Source organism: Aethalodelphis obliquidens, unplaced genomic scaffold (genome assembly GCF_003676395.1).
Source record: "Aethalodelphis obliquidens isolate GAN/ISIS:26980383/991018 unplaced genomic scaffold, ASM367639v1 scaffold10, whole genome shotgun sequence".
In the NCBI taxonomy this organism is placed as follows: Eukaryota; Metazoa; Chordata; class Mammalia; order Artiodactyla; family Delphinidae; genus Aethalodelphis; species Aethalodelphis obliquidens.
This window is the reverse complement of record NW_020837954.1, coordinates 82,219-100,016: the sequence shown is the minus strand read 5'-3', so window position 1 is coordinate 100,016 and position 17,798 is coordinate 82,219. Positions and strand designations below refer to the sequence as shown.

The following is a 17,798-nucleotide window of genomic DNA, read 5'->3' as shown; positions in this document are numbered from 1 at the left end:
CATTTGTCACTCAGGGTATCAGGGACTGCGCTTTTGTCAGGTCAAAGATTCAAGTAATTTAACAGGATTTAATTTTCGGTTCTCACGGTTTAGCGAGATAAATGTGAGGAGGTGTTACTTGCTGAATACATTTTATTATTTGAGAAGGGCTTGTTTTATACCTTTGTATTCCCACAGCACTTAGGATATCAATTTGCAAACCATGAGGGCCCTTTAGTTTTGAACGAATGAATTGATGAATGAGTGGGGGGAGTTCGAGGTGGCACTGAACACCCTCTGTCTTGGTGGATGAGCCTCTGAATTTTCTGCGTTGAGCTCGCCTGAGGCTCACAGCTTTGGTTTGGTGGTACGTAAAGCATGCATTGTGGTGCCTGTCGTGCACGGCGGTAAATGGCTTTGTCTCTTGGCCGCTCATGCTGAACAGTTAAGGTCCTGGAGGACAACTCTGTCCACAGAAAATTGGTAACGTTCCAATTCCAGGCCGCCTTGAAAGGCATGGTGGGTATGAGTGAGCCTTTGTTAGTCTCTGCAGACACCAGTACACAGAGTCATAGTTCCCACCAGGAGTATTATATGGGCACTGGAACTTCACATCCATCTGTCCCAATCATGGCATCTCTCTTGGAAGTTGTGTAATTTCAGTCCTGTAGGAGCCATCTGGCAAAGAGAAAAAGGATAGGGAATGAGAAGTGGTGGGAGATTGCAACCGTTTACCTGGGAGCCGGTTGCAGAGGAAGGGCAGCACAACGCAGAGCAGCCGGTACGTGGCACGGCTGCAGTTCCTCTCGGTGTTGTTTACCACGAAGCCTACTTTGCATGCACAATGCACTCGGGCCACCTTATCTGCAACAGCCATGTGGCTGCTTCATTGCTGCAGCCATAAAGGAAAGAGGTCCTCATGGGTGGTTGGTGCTTGTGCTATCTAAAGACACACTCAGATTTGTTCAAAGGCAGCCATCCAACGGGCCTCTTTAGAGGGGCTCCAGTGCCCCTCTGCCTGCGTTTGCGCATATGGCACCATTTCCTTATCAGCCCCAGGGGACTCATTCTCTGAAAGGAAACCACCAGGGAGACAGTCTTTTGTTGAAAGACATTTGGTGGGTCATGATCTCTTGGGTCCTTGTTCCTGAGTTTCAGGAATCTAAGGTGCACAGAGCGTTGAGGAAAGTCAGGAACAATCATTTTCCTGAATGCACTATGGCTTCCCCTGCCCATTTGGTTCTGGGTCTTGCTTTTCAGAAGCCAGACAGGGAAGAAGTAATTTATTTTTAATGAGTCGAATAATCAATCAACCATTCATTCAGCAAATATGTATTGAGTGCCAACTATATACAAGCTTTCTGCTGAGTGCTGAGGATACAAATGGAAGCGAAAAACAGCCAAAATTTCTGCCATTGTGGAGTTTAAAGGCTGGTGATGATGTTTAACTTCAGACAAGAGAAAGAGAAAGAATATATATGAAGTTGGGCAGGGGTGGGTAAAGGGGCTTCTGGGGTCTACACAAATCCAGGCAGGGTTTGTTCCCAGTCAACACAGCTGGTTGTGGAGCTCACCCTGGAGGAGCACAGACTGGAACTTTCCCTGGCAACTCATGCCCCATCCTAGAGTCAGAGGGTTCCTTTTCTGCCTACCTTCCTTTACAACCATTCTCCCTTCAAGAAATCATTCTGCTTGTTGACAATCCAAAGTTCTGAAGCTCCTGACTTAGCACTGTTATCTTTCTATTCTTGGAGTGGAATCAGCTTGGCTGTGATTGTTCCCGCTGTGAGGATAACGGCATCTTTTGTGTGATGGTTTCCTTTTCATCGTGTACACAATGACTGCAGAGCCAGGAAATTTTAATTTGGGATAAATAATAAGCTATCTTTAGGGCTAATCTTATTTTGAGAGTCAGGGCTAATGGAGGTCAAGGATTCTTTCTCTTTTATTGTTTTCCTCAAAGCCTTGACTTCTACTTCCACTTCTTTCTTCCCTCATCTTTTTCCTTCTCTCTTTCCCAGGACTAGTCCTCTTTCTGCAAGATAGTCTCATGAAGAACTTTCAAGGGATAATGAGACAATGGACAAAGAAATAAGGAGACACTCACCCCAGGATGTCTGGACTTAGGGTTACACAGAGGTGAGCTGGGGATAGCTGTGGCCACATAGACATACACACAACAGACACGCAGAGATGGAAGGCTGGTGGTGTGACTGTGGGTGTGCCTGCACCAGGGCAGGTGGTGTGACAGGGTGGCCAGGAGTCCTCCAGAGGCATGGCCACAGCAGTGTGGATGGTGTTTGGGACAAGGAAGCTAGTTGGGAAGATGCATGTGTGCAACATGGTAGCCCTAGACCAGTTCACCAAAGACTTCTGGGGAAAGCTGTCCCTGGTGGTGGGGATATGTCATACCCAAAGCCATTTTACTGGAAAGAGGCTCTAATTGGATGTGGAGGCCAAGAACTTATGACGGACTTCCTCTGGATCTAGATCTCCTTATACCAACCTGAAGAGAGAGGAGAAAAGATAACGGTAATCAAGTGGTTTTAGGCACAGTAGTCGGGTGCTCCTTTACATGCTGAATTCATCAATAAGAGGGGTGGGCAGTCAATTATGTAATGAGTTTTGAGGGCCCAGAATCCCCCTCCCCCCAAATATTCTTTATTGGTACCTGGAATTCTGTCATTGGAGATTAGTCCTTTGGGCCTTAGAAATATAAAAATATTCCTAGGAGGATCAACACCTTAAGTCAGTATAGTAAAAACAGTAAGAATTAATTTCTGACGGCAAAGCCTTGAGACATGCAAACTAGAGAATCTTCCAGCACAGAACCGGGATGCTGGAAAGAGGGCATCTCTCTCTTCTCCTTCACTCACATATACCATCCATCTGCTTTTAAAGTGTCTCTTGAATCTCTTTCCTCTTTCCAGATCCTTATTTCTGATCCTTCCCATTGTCCGCCTCAACTTTCACATTAACTTTATATCTGAGCTCACTGCTTTGGGTCTCAGAACCAATCTTCCCACCCTTAGTGATCTTTCTAAAACACTTTCCAAGCACATTTTCTCTTATGTATCTCTGATTTCTTCCGACTTCTCATAAAGTCCAAATCCTTTAGCCTGGTTCGCAAGACCTTTCTCAGTCAGGCCACACCTTAGCACGGCAGCCACTGCTCTGCCCCAGCCACTGCCGACTCATTCCCGCAGACTGGATGCTCGTCTCCAAACATGGTCCTATCCACCTTCCTGAATTGCCTAAGCTGCTCTCCCTCTGCTTGCCACGTCCTTCTCCAGTCCCTCCATTGGTCAAAATCTTTCATCCTTTAAGTCAATCAACTATAACTTCCACCAGGGAGCCTTTTCCGGTCCTCCTGAAACAAACTAATCTCCCCCTCCTTTGGGCAACTGTGCATCGTACTCTGTTCAATATTTATCATGGTCTGACTTTAGAAATTAGTGCTAGAAGGGTCTGTATGTGTCTTCTTTTGGAAAACACACCCCACCCCAACCCATTCTCTTACTGCCTTCAGGAAGGTCCATATGCCTGAGGAAAAGGTAGATTTCCCAGGGAATTTATTTTCAAGAGGCTGCCAATGTGTGCTATCCAAGTACAGCTGATATGCAGCAGCGTCCCCTGAAGCCTGATAGGGAAGCTGCTGGTCTCTGATGAGAACTTGAAAGAACGCTTCCAGCTGGATCATTTCTGGTGAATGTGCTAAAGGATTTGGCTCCGACACTGGCAATATTTGGGGTCCACCGTCCTTATTGAGGTCCTTGGTGTTCAACAGGTAGCATAGTGTCACTGTCTCCTTTAGGGAGTAACCCATTGTTTGTGGTTTGGAGGGACCGACCAAGATTTCCTACACTGTCACAGCAGCATGAAACATCAAATCCACCAGTTAATAACCAGGGTTGCCTGGTATTAGAGTTGTCAGAAAGAACTATGGTTTCAAGGGAAGCAATCTCAGATACTTCTCACCTGGGACAAGGTGTCAGTAGGTTGAGAACTCAGGAGATATTATGAGTTTTTCAAAATCACAAGGCAGGAGGGTCTGAGGTCATCAAAGTCAAACCTGGACGTCAGACCTGGTATCAGGCCTCAGGCATTACCCACCTACTGAAGATCTGGACCTGGAATTCAGAGCCCCGAGGCAGGTCTGTATTTGAATGCAGTGCATTAACTCTGTGGACTTTCCTTGGCTCTTGAGTCTTATGTATTGACTGTGAATCTCCTCTCTTGTGGAAATTGTTTTTTCCAGGTATAGAACAGAGATTATGTCCTAGAGGCCTGTCCCTTGATCACATTGAAGACATCTTGAAAAAGAACATAGGATGAGACATGCTTAACATATGATTAACTCAACTCCCATGGACAGTGATAGGAAAATGTTATTTTAGAGTGAAATTTTTTCCCAGTTGCTGTTTGCTCTAAAGAAAGTTTCCTTTGATTTATAACGTTTTTGTGAGAAGGATGAGGACCAACCATGTACCCTGAGGACCTAGATTTGAACTGTAGGGAGAAATTTAAGTTAGGCATTTTTATAATAGGAGTATCTATTTTCTATTTTCTTTCTTTTGAGGGGTGAGGGTTTTGTGGGTAGACTAGAGACTCTAGATGAACTTTAGGGCATTCTCCTTTTGTTGAGACAACTAGAGTAAGGTTGAGAATGAGTTTATTCACATCTGAAACAAATATCCACTCGTGGAGATTATGAAGTCAGCATAAAACTAAATGCAGATGTTGTACACTAAGATGGTAAGTATTCTGTTAAGAAAGATCAATTTGTGTCTTGCAAGTAAGAAATGAAGGGCATATTTTCCCTCAAATATGAATTTCGTCAAAGCTATTGGTGTCTCATACATGGTATTTTAAGACCTAATAACACTGTTTTTGCCTTCTTGGGCCATGAAGGCCAGCCTCCACCTGAGGTGGTGGAGGGCGGGTGGAGAGCTTTCCACGAGGGAGCAATTTTTTCCACTGTCAGTCCTCCTAGGGCAGGAAAAGAGCTGCCTTGGGCTCTGCACATGGAGATGTGGGGATGCCTGAAGACTTTTATTGGGGGCACTGACTGATCACTGCTACTTGGAAGTCTGCAGGGATACAGGAAGAGGTTGGGTTTTGGGTCTCAAAATGTGCACTTCTTTCTCTCCTCAAGCATTTTGCTGTGCTTTGAATGATTAAGGGAGCAGGCTGTGCCCATAGCCACATGGGATCTGTTGGCAGCAGGTAGAAGGGAGAGCAGCCTGGAGAAAAGTCTCATGGGTTGACACAAGGTGGCTGGAAGAAGAGCTCTGGTTCAGTGGAGTTGTGGAGCCCCATGGGGACCCACTGTGGGATGAAGTGACCACAGATCTGTTCTGGGGGACAGAATGGGTACTCCATATTCCCATGATAGAGGCTGCAGGTTATTATAAATTGAATATTCATGAAACAATGTCAGTATTTTGTAATTCACAGGCTGATGAGGTCTGAGGACACATAGGTGACATAACGAAGGATTCTAAAAGTAAGAGATCTGAAACTCTTAAAGTGGTGTTTGAAATAACATTTGTACAAGGACAACCACTGCTTTAATTAATAACCTAATTATCCTTAGCTGTCTTCAAGACTAAGAATGCTCAGCAACTAACTGATGGCTTAAATTTTAGGTGTTATAAGAACTGGAAAACAGCAACAAATCTGAAAATGGCCAATTCCAATTTATGCATATATATGTATGCATGCTTCCATCCACCCATTCATTCAACAAACATATTGCCAAGCACCGTGTTTACTGCCAGGTATACAGAGCTTACTAAGACATTATCCTCAGGGAGCTTACATCTGAGCGGGTAGAGACAGGTAGGACTCTGCGTCCCCATTCAGAGAGACAGACTGTTCCTGATTAATGACGCAAAGAGGCAAGTTGTCCTCTCAATCTTTTCCCCAGGGGATTGGAGGCAAGTCTGCATTCCAGTGAACTGCCTTTTATTCCGATGATCCCAGGTTTGGGGGAGCTGCTGTAATAGGCCTGGCTGTGCTACTGCTTTCATGGTGCTACAGTGGTCTTTAGTTTCGGCTTCCAACCAGAGGCTGCAGCCTACAATGACGGGTGAGGTGGGGACAAAGATGGAGCAGAGCACCTAGAGATTTGGCTGGTCCAGCATTGCCCTCCAGTGGTCAGACATAAGCATGTGGGGACAACAGATTTCCTAGAGGGAGGTTCTGAGGTGTCTGCGGATTCATAACGGGGCTCAGGAATGACGCCTGTAGATGAGGTTGGGAAAGCAGGAATTGGAAGCCACAGTCGAGAAATTAGAGTGAGAATTAAGATGGATTAATGACCAGGCACCTAGGATTGTGCGTGTATAGAGAACCAGGAACAAAGACCACGTCAGTTTCCCAATTTGGATTTTGGCTGACACGCCGGCCAGGCTGCTTTGGGGTTTAGAAAGTGCAGGGGTGGTGGTGGGGACGGTGGTCACTCAGAGCTGTAACCGCAGTCCTCTCAGCCCACCCTGGTCTTCAGATTGATGCGCAGTCCAGGAACGAGCACAAATCTCATGAAATGAAATCAGATGCAAGTTTATGTGTAATGAACTTTTGAAATATTAGATTTGCAAAGGGGTCTAGTCCATAGGAAGGCAAATCTATTCTCAGCATTCCTCCCGGGACTCAAGTGGTCTCTCTCTCTCCCTATGTCCTACATGTGGGAGGTTCAGTAACACTGCTTTGGAGGGAAGTTTCTCTCTCTTAGCAGGTAGAAGTCTTCCTCCCAACCCCCTATTGGGTCAGTGTCACTGGAAGATGTCCAGCACAGTAGGATGCTGTCCTGTGTCCCAGATCATGAATCTATGAGTCGAGGCTGAAGCAGCCTTGGCAGCCAAGGTGCTCTTGGCAAAGTCTACAACTAGTGCAACGTTTCCTTCCTTTTCTGTTTCATCTTAGCACACAGTGTCCTTCAGATATATCATCCCTTACCTTTCAAGGTCATGGAAGCAACAGCATTTCACTGTACCCTGAATCTTCCCCTGCTTTATTTCTTCTAGTTGATCTATCACTTGGCTTCCTGGATCTTCAGGCTTGAAATCTTCCCCGTCCCTGCCCTTGCTGCTCTCTTGCTCTTCTCCTCTGAAGAGAAAGAAATGGGTTAGAGAAACTTCCTTATCAAATTGAAAAAACAATGCCAGGCAAACAGTGACCAGCTCAGGAACTGGATAACTGTAGCATAATGCATTGGTGGTCGAATTGCTCACACTGTTGCCTATAAAGTCCAAGCATCCATAGCCCTACTATAGAAGACCCCAGTCTTTACCTTAAGAACAGGTTCAAACTGTGAATCCAGGGCAGGAGTCTGAAAGTAGGATAATGAGGACAGATGGAACATGAATATTTTAGTTACAGGACTCTTAGAAGACACCATAGGTCATAGCAACTCTGTGTATATGTGTGTAGCTCTGTGTGCACTGCCATGTAGTAAAACAGAAACTTTCTGAAGTCAAGAACTGTGCCTTCCCTGCTCTCCTTCATAACCCCAGTGCACTTGGTAATAAGCATATTGCCCCAGAGCGCAGCAGTTAAGAGACGATCCTTTGGAATCCAACAATTGAGAATCCAAGCCCTTTTACTTTAGTTTTTCAACTAAAGTTTTTCATCTTAGGAAAAATTCCTTTCTGAGACTTGAGCTCCTCATCTGTGAAACAGGGATAATAATACCTGCTCCCTCGTCCACCACATGCAGAGTGTCTGTGAGGATTAGAAGAGCTGGCGCCCGTGCAGACCTGGACATTGTGCGTGTCATGAAGTCAGTGCTCAGCAAAGAGCAGCTGTTTTATTATTTCCATGTGCGCGTGTGCACATAGGTGCATGAGATCTCTGTGGGTGCGTGAGAATTTTTCAGTCAAAGCCCAACTTAACTGTAAAATAAATCAGCCTCATTTTAGAAAACCAAAGCATGCAGGCATGGGGATGAATAGATTCCTTCCCTGTACACCCTTTGCCACTTCCTTCCATAACTGTAAAGCCTTTGCCCAAGTTTCCAGGGACCAACATGCTCTTGAACCCTGTCTAGAATGGGAGAGCCGTCAGCATATAAACAAGCTTTCAGCTGAAACAGGCACGAGGTGGCTGACCCTCCCCTCCCGCCTCGAGCCTGGGCGCTCACCGTGCAGTTGGCAGGGCTCCGTCTCCTGCTCTGGATGGTCATGATTGACCCAGTCTCGGGAGCTGCCAGTATGAGAGAGACTGGGAGGCTTGGTATTCAGTCATCATTGAGAGCCTACTAGGAGAGCAAAGTGCCATGCTGCCACTCCAAAGGCTGAGAGTCTGTAAGTGGCCATTACAGAGGAAAATCCTTCCACTTGGCTGACTGAGGCCAGGTCTATGGCTTTTATTTATTTTTTGTTGCTTCAAAAGTATGCTTTATTTTTCATCTCAAATTCACTTTAAATGTTTGTCATACAATTTAATACCTAAGAAGACCCTAGATAAAATTAATTGATAATATTTACAACGTAATACTTCTCTGGGTAGACATATTTCACACAACAGTTTTCAGTTAATGCTGAAAAAATCACTTAATTTTAATCACAATCATTGATTGATTAATGGATTAACAATTTACCCAGTAATTTAGATGGCATAAGGTCCAATAAAGGGGACAGTCTGATGATTGCCCAATGTGCAATTCTGCCCCTTAGTAATACTAAATCAAGAACATGACAGATATTCCACTTAGATCCAGGTCTGTGGCTTAGAAGCAATTGGCGCAGATGCCCAGTGAGGGGGTCCCTTCATTTTGTGCTCAATAAAACCAGTTTTATTCAGGGAAGTGAACTGTTATCCCCCCAGGAAGGGTGAAGGTATAAAGACAGATTGTAATTCTTGGAGGATCTAATTCTTCGGTAGCTGGAGACAGGAAGAGAAAGACAGGGACAGAGATGGATGAAAGGGAGCTCTGTTATCCCAGGAAGTCCTAGGGTAATTACCTGGCTGAATTTCTCCTGGAGCTTCGGGATGCTGCCAGATGTGTCCAGGCCCTCTGCGCACCACCCCCACAGAGCCAGCATCCAGGGTCCACTTCCTCCCTGGTGTGGCTGCATCTCATGTCTGGGAGCATATCAAAGGAGGTTTGATATTCATAACTGCTGTGGGTCATTTTCACATGGAGCTGTGGGGAGCCGCCTGTACCACTGCATGCTGTATTCAGCCCTTTGTCAGAGCAGCTGAGCTGAACCAATCCCCCATTATGGGCGAGAGGAGTTTCCTCCTGGGAGACCTGGGTTTGCCCCCAGACCCTTGTGCAGAATAAAATGGGTCTTTTTTAAATTGAGAAACAGTTACTGAAACATCTGCGAGTCTCAGCTCTGCATCTGCACTGCCCACAGGGACAACTCTGCGTGGTCCTTCCATAAGAGTGTGGCCACCTCCAGGCCCCGCTGTTAGTGTCAATAACATATGAAACCTCCCTGTTTCCTTCTGTCTGAGGACAAAGGATGTCAACAAGACTCCAGCCATGACCACATTTCTTATCAACCGAAGGAGGAAATTCTGCTCACCCCTGTTGCGTTTGGCTATTGTTGGAGAGGGCTGGCAGAGACTCGTGAAACTAAAGCTGCAGGATTGCAGAGCTGGAAGGGGCCCTAGTCATCATCTGATTCTAGCCCCTCAAATTACAGATGAGCAAATTGAGTCACAGAGGGGTTAAGTGACTTGTCTAAGGTCACACAGACCAGTGAGGATTTCTAGCACATGGAATCATTTTCTAAAAGAGGGAGGGGAATAGTGGTAGTGTGAATCTTGCTATTATGCTCCCGAGGTTCAAACCTATAGGAAAGATATGGGGACCAGGAGAGCTGAAGCTGTAACTTCAGAGGTTCAAACCTATAGGAAAGATATGGGGACCAGGAGAGCTGAAGCTGTAACTCAGCTTTGCACCTCAGTTTCTCTGATGAAAAATGGCTGTATCATTTACCTTCATTTCAGGACTGTTGAGGGGCTTCACGAGTGACTCTGAGAAGTCCTGGGAGCTTGGGCTTTGGGATGGATGAAAGAACAGTCTCTTTCTGGGCTCCAGAGTGGGGCTGCTTGCCTGGGCTGACTAACCTGTTCTCAGATCCTCAGTCACCACTGAGGCGTTAAGGAGCCCCTGGGTTTGGGAGGGTGGGAAAATTAGTGCAGAATGATCAGACCAGGTGGTTGGACACAGGGTACGGGAGTGGGAAAGTGGGTGGGATATAGTAATAAAATACAGCGATACCTGCCTGCTCCCAGCCCTGGTAACAATCTCTCAGGAGAATGTGTGAGATGTGTCCACCAAGGGAAAACGTTCTCCCTGGTTAGCAAGACCAGATTCCCTACCTTTGCTTGGGGCAGCGTGGGAAATATGTTCCCCTATCTGTGTGCATTTGAATGCATTTTCATTACACTGTATGCCTTCAGTGCTGCCAGAAAAGCAAACATGTCTAGCTCTTTAAAATGTCTAGAGCTCTTGTTCCCATTTGGGGTTTGTGCTTGGAAGGTCAGCCTCCAGAGCTGTCTGTTGGTAATTGGGTTCTGAATGAAAGAGCCTTCAGGGACTGCCAAAGAGACCAGAGAGCAGCCCATGGCCTGCCTGGGCTGAGTCGCAACAGAAGCCAAATGGCATCCCTTGGCAAGGTGGCCCCCGTTGGGCTGGGAAGCTCGTGATTCCTGGCAATCCAGCCGACATCCCGGCTTGGTGAAGCCTCAAGCCCCGAGGCCCAGGTCTGTACATCAGTCTTCTCAACTGCTTTCTCCTGTTATTATCTTGTCAACAGTAGTATCTGGGACACAAAGGACAACTCTGCATGATGATGCGGTGAATGACTGGTTAGGTGCCTCCTGTTTAATAACCAGAGACATGTTACTGTGCGGCATCTCTCCATATGTTGTAGCATCTGTGCCTGGCATGTAAGGGACTCATTTTCTTCACATATCTAATTAAAGATGTAAAGCAAAATGGAAGGGCTTGCAAGCCTACCTCCCCCCTGCAACGCCTGCAACTCCCTTTTCTTACCCTCTGCTGCCATCTAGTGGCCACGTGCCTCCTCTGCATCATCATTTTCATAATGGGGCTGAGGTCTCCGCCCCTGTGAAGCAGGAGGAAGACAGTTACCTAATCCACGCAATCATGGGTCTCCTTATAGAGTCCTTGTTGCAACAGAGGGTCAGGACCCATCTCCTGACATCTGCCTGGACCACCCTGGGACTTCTTCTTGGAGCCTGAGAGGGCCCTTTCTCCTCTGGAGAGATACTGTCGGTCGACTTTATTACAAATCTGTCCACCTTCCAGACTCTAAAAGTAAATCATGAAGACCTCGCACGCTGCACACTTCTTGCCAAAAGCCAAGGTGAATCCTGGGGACAGACAGAGTCCTGCACCTCATGCTGACGTTTCCTCCAATATCTTCAAGAATCCCCAGAGGTTGGGATGGAGAAGGCACAGAGCAGAAGGGAAATTCCATGGGTCTTTTCAGCAGCCCTGCCACCTATTTCCATACAAAGTCCAAGTGGGAGCTTGCTCTAGACCATGTCCCACTTCTTCGACTCAGGACCCACAGACCTTGTTTGACATTTGCTCCACTACCCGTGATAGCATCAGAGTGTGTTTTCAGCCCTTATTCATCAGCTTGGGGCCTGGGGATGTGTGCAAAGCTACGAAACGCTCCCCAGGATGGAAGACACAATGCAACATGAACCAGCTTGTCATTACAACTCACGAGAGCAGCAAATGAAGAGGAGACAGGGTGTGACAGCTGCAGGGTTTAGGTCGGGGCTACAGGTGTCTGTGCATCACTGTGGGCTCCAACGCAGGAGGGAGGAAGGCCACTGTGCCTCTATGCTGGAGACTGAAACACAGAGTGATGTGGCTTTTGTCATCAAAGCCAGCAGCCCATATCCTTATCTTGAAGCCTTGGCATGTGTTTCTTAATTTCATTAATTGAGTCATTCTTCTATATGTACTCAGCTCTAGAATATACAATGAAGTAGACACAAAGAGCATCATACGACACAGTCTCAACCCTTGAGGATCTTGTTATCTAGAGAAGGAAGTAAGGACAAAGTACGATGGTCAAGGCAACATGGATTAATTCTCCAAATGAGAAAAACAGCTAACATAGGAAGCAGGGATTCCGAGAAGAGAGGATCCCTAGAGGTCACAGCAGCTGGGGAGCGTATTATGAAAGTAAATGATTCAAGCTGTCCAAGGAATTGCTGTTGATGGTGAAATGCCCTCTGAGATGTGTGGCCTCCCAGGTCCCCATGGTCTCTGCTCTGGCTGTGGGCCATGCTCCCTGGGTTAGGAGACAAAGGGGTGTCTTCCAGGACCTGTTTATTGATCTGTAATAGATTTCTTCCCCTTCTCAATATTACTATTCATTCATTGATTAATGTGTCATTCATATTTACTCATTTAAGAAATGTACTGCTCTAGCACTGGGGTTCGAGAGGTAAATCCACAAAAATGTCTAAGTTTTCACACTAGCCTGACACTGAACTAGAGCTTCATAGAACAGAGACAAACTAACATCACTGTCAGCTTTTGCCTTCATCTTCAGTCTTTTCACTTGTTAAGTACCTGTTGATTCTTTATTGCTTTACCTGTCCATATGGTCCTCACACCTTGCCCTCAAGAACACTTCAGACAGATGCAGCCCCAAATGTCCAGCTGTGTCTTCTGGGGGTGACTGGGCCAGCTACCAGGGCTTCTGGTTGGCAGGGGTGGTCAGAGAGGACCCTTTATTGGCCACGTGGAAATAGAAAGTCTAAAAACAAAGAAAAGACCCTTTGATTTAGTCTTGATTAAAAATAAAATAGACTTTAGTTTGCAATGGTGTTTGATATGCCTTGTGAGGAAGAAATCCTATTATGTCAAATTTTCAAAAGCCTGTGCTGTTAAGATAAAGATATTTACATTCCATGACCGCAGAGCTCAGTGAAAAGGGGCTGTCAAGAGACCAGACAGCTGTGGGGAAGGTTTTGTGTGATTTAAATGTACACAGCTTTGGCATCTTCTTAAGTTTACTGGCAAGGAACAAGCCAGCTCCGCTATCAACTCCCCAGGAATATAACTGTTAACGGCAAAGCATTTTATCACAAAGAGCTCAAAAAAGTATTATATTGCTCATTTAATCCTCAGAATATTGGTGTAGGAGACAGAATTTGTTGAGTTGTAAGTAAAGGTGCAAAGCTTTGATTACTTTAACTCATCACTTTTTCTTTCCCTCGGTCTTGTCTCTTCGCTTTTCTCTTAGCAAATCACACGAAATAAAAGACTATGGGAGAATTGGGCGATTGGGACTGACATGTATACACTGATATGTATAAAATTGATGACTAATAAGAACCTGCTGTATAAAAATAAAATAAAATAAAATTAAAACTAATACTAAACTTTCTTTGGGTTATTTGTATGGAAATATGTTAATATGAATGTTTCAGACATTACATGAAATTCCTAAAAATCTTATATATTCTGGTATAATGTTATAAGTCATAATTCTAGTTATTACTTTAAAATGTATATCTCAGAAATAACTAAATTTCCTTGTCAATTGCATTATTATGAACTTTCATCAAATCTTTAACCGTGGTCATTTTTAAGTCTTTTGTCATTTACAGACAGTTCTGGGTGTACTCTGATGCTTTTGCAAAAATGTTCCTATAAAAGGGTTTCATCTTCAAGGAATTCATGGAAAAGACTCTGACACGTACAGGTTTCTGGTAACTGACTATACTGCTGAACTGAATGAATAAGCATTTTCAGAACCCTAATGGAAAACTGATGAATTCATAAAAGTGCTAACAAAAGATCAAGATTAAAAAAAAAATTAATTACATGGGACTGAGTGAGCTGATGAGGATGATTATAGTTTTTGTGACTTTCTGTTAGAATAAAAAAAAAAAAAGACTATGGGAGACACCTCCTGGGCATTGTTTCTTTGCCAGTCCTGTTGGTTGGTGGTTTATATTCTGGAGACAAAGGCTGCTAGGAAAGAGGAGGTACCAGGTAACATATGCATTTCCATGGGTACCGGGACCCGGGACCCAGCTGCTCTTGGCCGGGCCACCTTGGTGTTATCCACACCGTTTGCAAAAACAACCCTCCTAACTCAGTAAGCTCCTGGTCTTGGAACCAGCGTGGAGCTAAAATCAGAGTCTCCAGACCTTGGTTCCCTCTTTTCATTTCTGAAAATTCACAGACAAGAAAAGTTTGCCTGAGTTTTATGGGATTGTGAGGTATTGTGTCACCTGAAGCCTGATGTGGAGTTGTGAGAACCACAACCCCTGAGCTTTCCACCTCCTCCCTTTGTCTCCATCACGTCTTCTCTGGGATTCAATAGGTTGAACCCTAAACTCGCAAACCAGAAAGTGGGGAAAGGAACTTAATGGTCATTGAGCATCTACATGAAAGCCCACTCACTCATCTTTCACAGTCAGCGGAGGTGTGCATTATAGTCCCGTTTTATGAGTGAGGGGGCCCTCAGTGATTAAATAACCTTCTTAAAGTTTTAGCACTAATAAGACAGAATTTGAAACTAGATCTAGGTCTTGGCAATTGCGATGACCACATACAAGAGAGGAAAGCGTAGGCCAAGCCTCCGTCCTCCTCTACCCACCTTCGTCTTTGTTGAAGGGCTGAGGAATTGTTTGGAGGCGGACGATTCCTCAGCTGTGTCCCCTGGCTCTGAAGCCTCCACTCCTAAGACCCCAGGACTCCCACCAGGTGTTGTCAGCTTCACATTGCATAGGAGCTGGGACCCAGGGCCTGGAGCTGCACCCTGGGCAGGACAGGGTGCAGGGAACAGTTAGGATTTTAGTCCTCAGAAGCCACCTGTCACTGTGAGTGTCCTGAGGCTGGAACTAGCCAGTATCACAGCAGTTCCTTAACTGAGTCTCTCTCCTAGGGACCACCAACCCCCCGAGGAGGAGGATGGTGGGAGAACCAGATGCCCAGACCCGAGGCTACACTTGACCCTCTGACAGGCTGGACCTGAGTGAGGAAAATCCATGACAGAATGACCCCCACTTCCCTTCACTTTCCCCGAGGGGCAGGGTGGTCCTGCTTTCTCCAAGCCAGTCTCTTGTGGGCTTCTCTGAAGCCAGTACTCACTGTTGTAGGAATCCCTACAATCATAGGGGACCATGAGAGGTTGGAAATTTCAGGCTCCAAAGGCCCCTGGAATCATCCTGGCTGCATCCCATAGATTTTGGGTTGTCGTGTCTCCATTGTCATTTGTTTCTAGGTATTTTTTTATTTCCTCTTTGATTTCTTCAGTGATCACTTCGTTATTAAGTAGTGTATTGTTTAGCCTCCATGTGTTTGTATTTTTTACAGATCTTTTCCTGTAATTGATATCTAGTCTCATAGTGTTGTGGTCGGAAAAGATACTTGATACAATTTCAATTTTCTTAAATTTACCAAGGCTTGATTTGTGACCCAAGATATGATCTATCCTGGAGAAGGTTCCATGAGAACTTGAGAAAAATGTGTATTCTGTTGTTTTTGGATGGAATGTCCTATAAATATCAATTAAGTCCATCTTGTTTAATGTATCATTTAAAGCTTGTATTTCCTTATTTATTTTCATTTTGGATGATCTGTCCATTGGTGAAAGTGGGGTGTTAAAGTCTCCTACTATGAATGTGTTACTGTCGATTTCCCCTTTTATGGCTGTTAGTATTTGCCTTGTGTATTGAGGTGCTCCTATGTTGGGTGCATAAATATTTACAATTGTTATATCTTCTTCTTGGCTCGATCCCTTGATCATTATGTAGTGTCCTTCGTCTCTTCTAATAGTCTTTATTTTAAGTCTATTTTGTCTGATATGAGAATTGCTACCCCAGCTTTCTTTTGGTTTCCATTTGCATGAAATATCTTTTTCCATCCCCTTACTTTCAGTCTGTATGTGTCTCTAGGTCTGAAGTGGGTCTCTTGTAGACAGCAAATATATGGGTCTTGTTTTTGTATCCATTCAGCCAATCTGTGTCTTTTGGTGGGAGCATTTAGTCCATTTACATTTAAGGTAATTATCGATAGGTATGTTCCTATTCCCATTTTCTTAATTGTTTTGGGTTCGTTATTGTAGGTCTTTTCCTTTTCTTGTGTTTCTTGCCTAGAGAAGTTCCTTTAGCAGTTGTTGTAAAGCTGGTTTGGTGGTGCTGAATTCTCTCCACTTTTGCTTGTCTGTAAAGGTTTTAATTTCTCCATCAAATCTGATGAGATCCTTGTTGGGCAGAGTAATCTTGGTTGCAGGTTTTTCTCCTTCACCACTTTCAGTATGTCCTGCCAGTCCCTTCTGGCTTGCAGAGTTTCTGCTGAAAGATCAGCTCTTAACCTTATGGGGATTCCCTTGTGTGTTATTTGTTGTTTTTCCCTTGCTGCTTTTAATACGTTTTCTTTGTATTTAATTTTTGACAGTTTGATTAATATGTGTCTTGGAGTGTTTCTCCTTGGATTTATCCTGTATGGGACTTTCTGTGCTTCCTGGACTTGATTAACTATTTCCTTTCCCATATTAGGGAAGTTTTCAACTATAATCTCTTCAAATATTTTCTCAGTCCCTTTCTTTTTCTCTTCTTCTTCTGGAACCCCTATAATTCGAATGTTGGTGCGTTTAATGTTGTCCCAGAGGTCTCTGAGACTGTCCTCAGTTCTTTTCATTCTTTTTTCTTTATTCTGCTCTGCAGTAGTTATTTCCACTATTTTATCTTCAGGTCACTTATCTGTTCTTCTGCCTCAGTTATTCTGCTATTGATCCCAAATAGAGTATTTTTTATTTCATTTATTGTGTTGTTCATTGTTGTTTGTTTCATCTTTAGTTCTTCTAGGTCCTTGTTAAATGTTTCTTGCATTTTGTCTATTCTATTTCCAAGATTTTGGATCATCTTTACTATCATTATTCTGAATTCTTTTTTAGGTAGACTGCCTATTTCCTCTTCATTTGTTAGGTCTGGTGGGTTTTTATCTTGCTTCTCCATCTGCTGTGTGTTTTTCTGTCTTCTCATTTTGCTTATCTTACTGTGTTTGGGGTCTCCTTTTTGCAGCCTGCAGGTTCGTAGTTCTCGTTGTTTTTGGTGTCTGTCCTCAGTGGCTAAGGTAGGTTCAGTGGGTTGTGTACGCTTCCTGGTGGAGGGGACTAGTGCCTGTGTTCTGGTGGATGAGGCTGGATCTTGTGTTTCTGGTGGGCAGGTCCACGTCTGGTGGTGTGTTTTGGGGTGACTGTGGACTTATTATGATTTTAGGCAGCCTCTCTGCTAATGGGTGGGATTGTGTTCCTGTCCTGCTAGTTGTTTGGCACAGGATGTCCAGCACTGTAGCTTGCTGGTCGTTGAGTGAAGCTGGGTGCTAGTGTTGAGATGGAGATCTCTGGGAGATTTTTGCCGTTTGATATTATGTGGAGCTGGGAGGTCTCTTGTGGACCAGTGTCCTGAAGTTGGCTCTCCCACCTCAGAGGCACAGCACTGACTCCTGGCTGGAGCACCAAGAGCCTTTCATCCACACGGCTCAGAATAAAAGGGAGAAAAAGTAGAAAGAAAGAATTAGTATAAGTAGAAAGAAAGAAAGGAGGGAGGGAGGGAGGGAGGAAGGAAGGAAGGAAGGAGGGAAGGAGGGAAAAAAGAAAGAAAGAAGATAAAATAAAATAAAGTAAGATATAATATAATAAAGGTATTAAAATTAAAAAATAATTATTAAGAGAAAAAAATTAAAAAAAAAATGGACAGATAGAACCCTAGGACCTATGGTGGAAGCAAAGCTATACAGGCAAAATCTCACACAGAAGCATACACATACACACTCACAAAAAGAGGAAAAGGGG

At 44.6% G+C, this 17,798-nt stretch overlaps 1 long non-coding RNA gene across 2 annotated transcripts in view; it reads left to right on the top strand.

The window, feature by feature from the left end:
* LOC113622553 (uncharacterized) overlaps positions 1-17,798 on the top strand; it is a 177,406-nt gene that overhangs the window by 88,337 nt on the left and 71,271 nt on the right. For both annotated transcript variants that reach the window (XR_003433567.1, XR_003433568.1), the window contains one exon: positions 2,001-2,118. This is a non-coding gene — a long non-coding RNA (uncharacterized LOC113622553). The remainder of the gene's footprint in view (positions 1-2,000; positions 2,119-17,798) is intronic.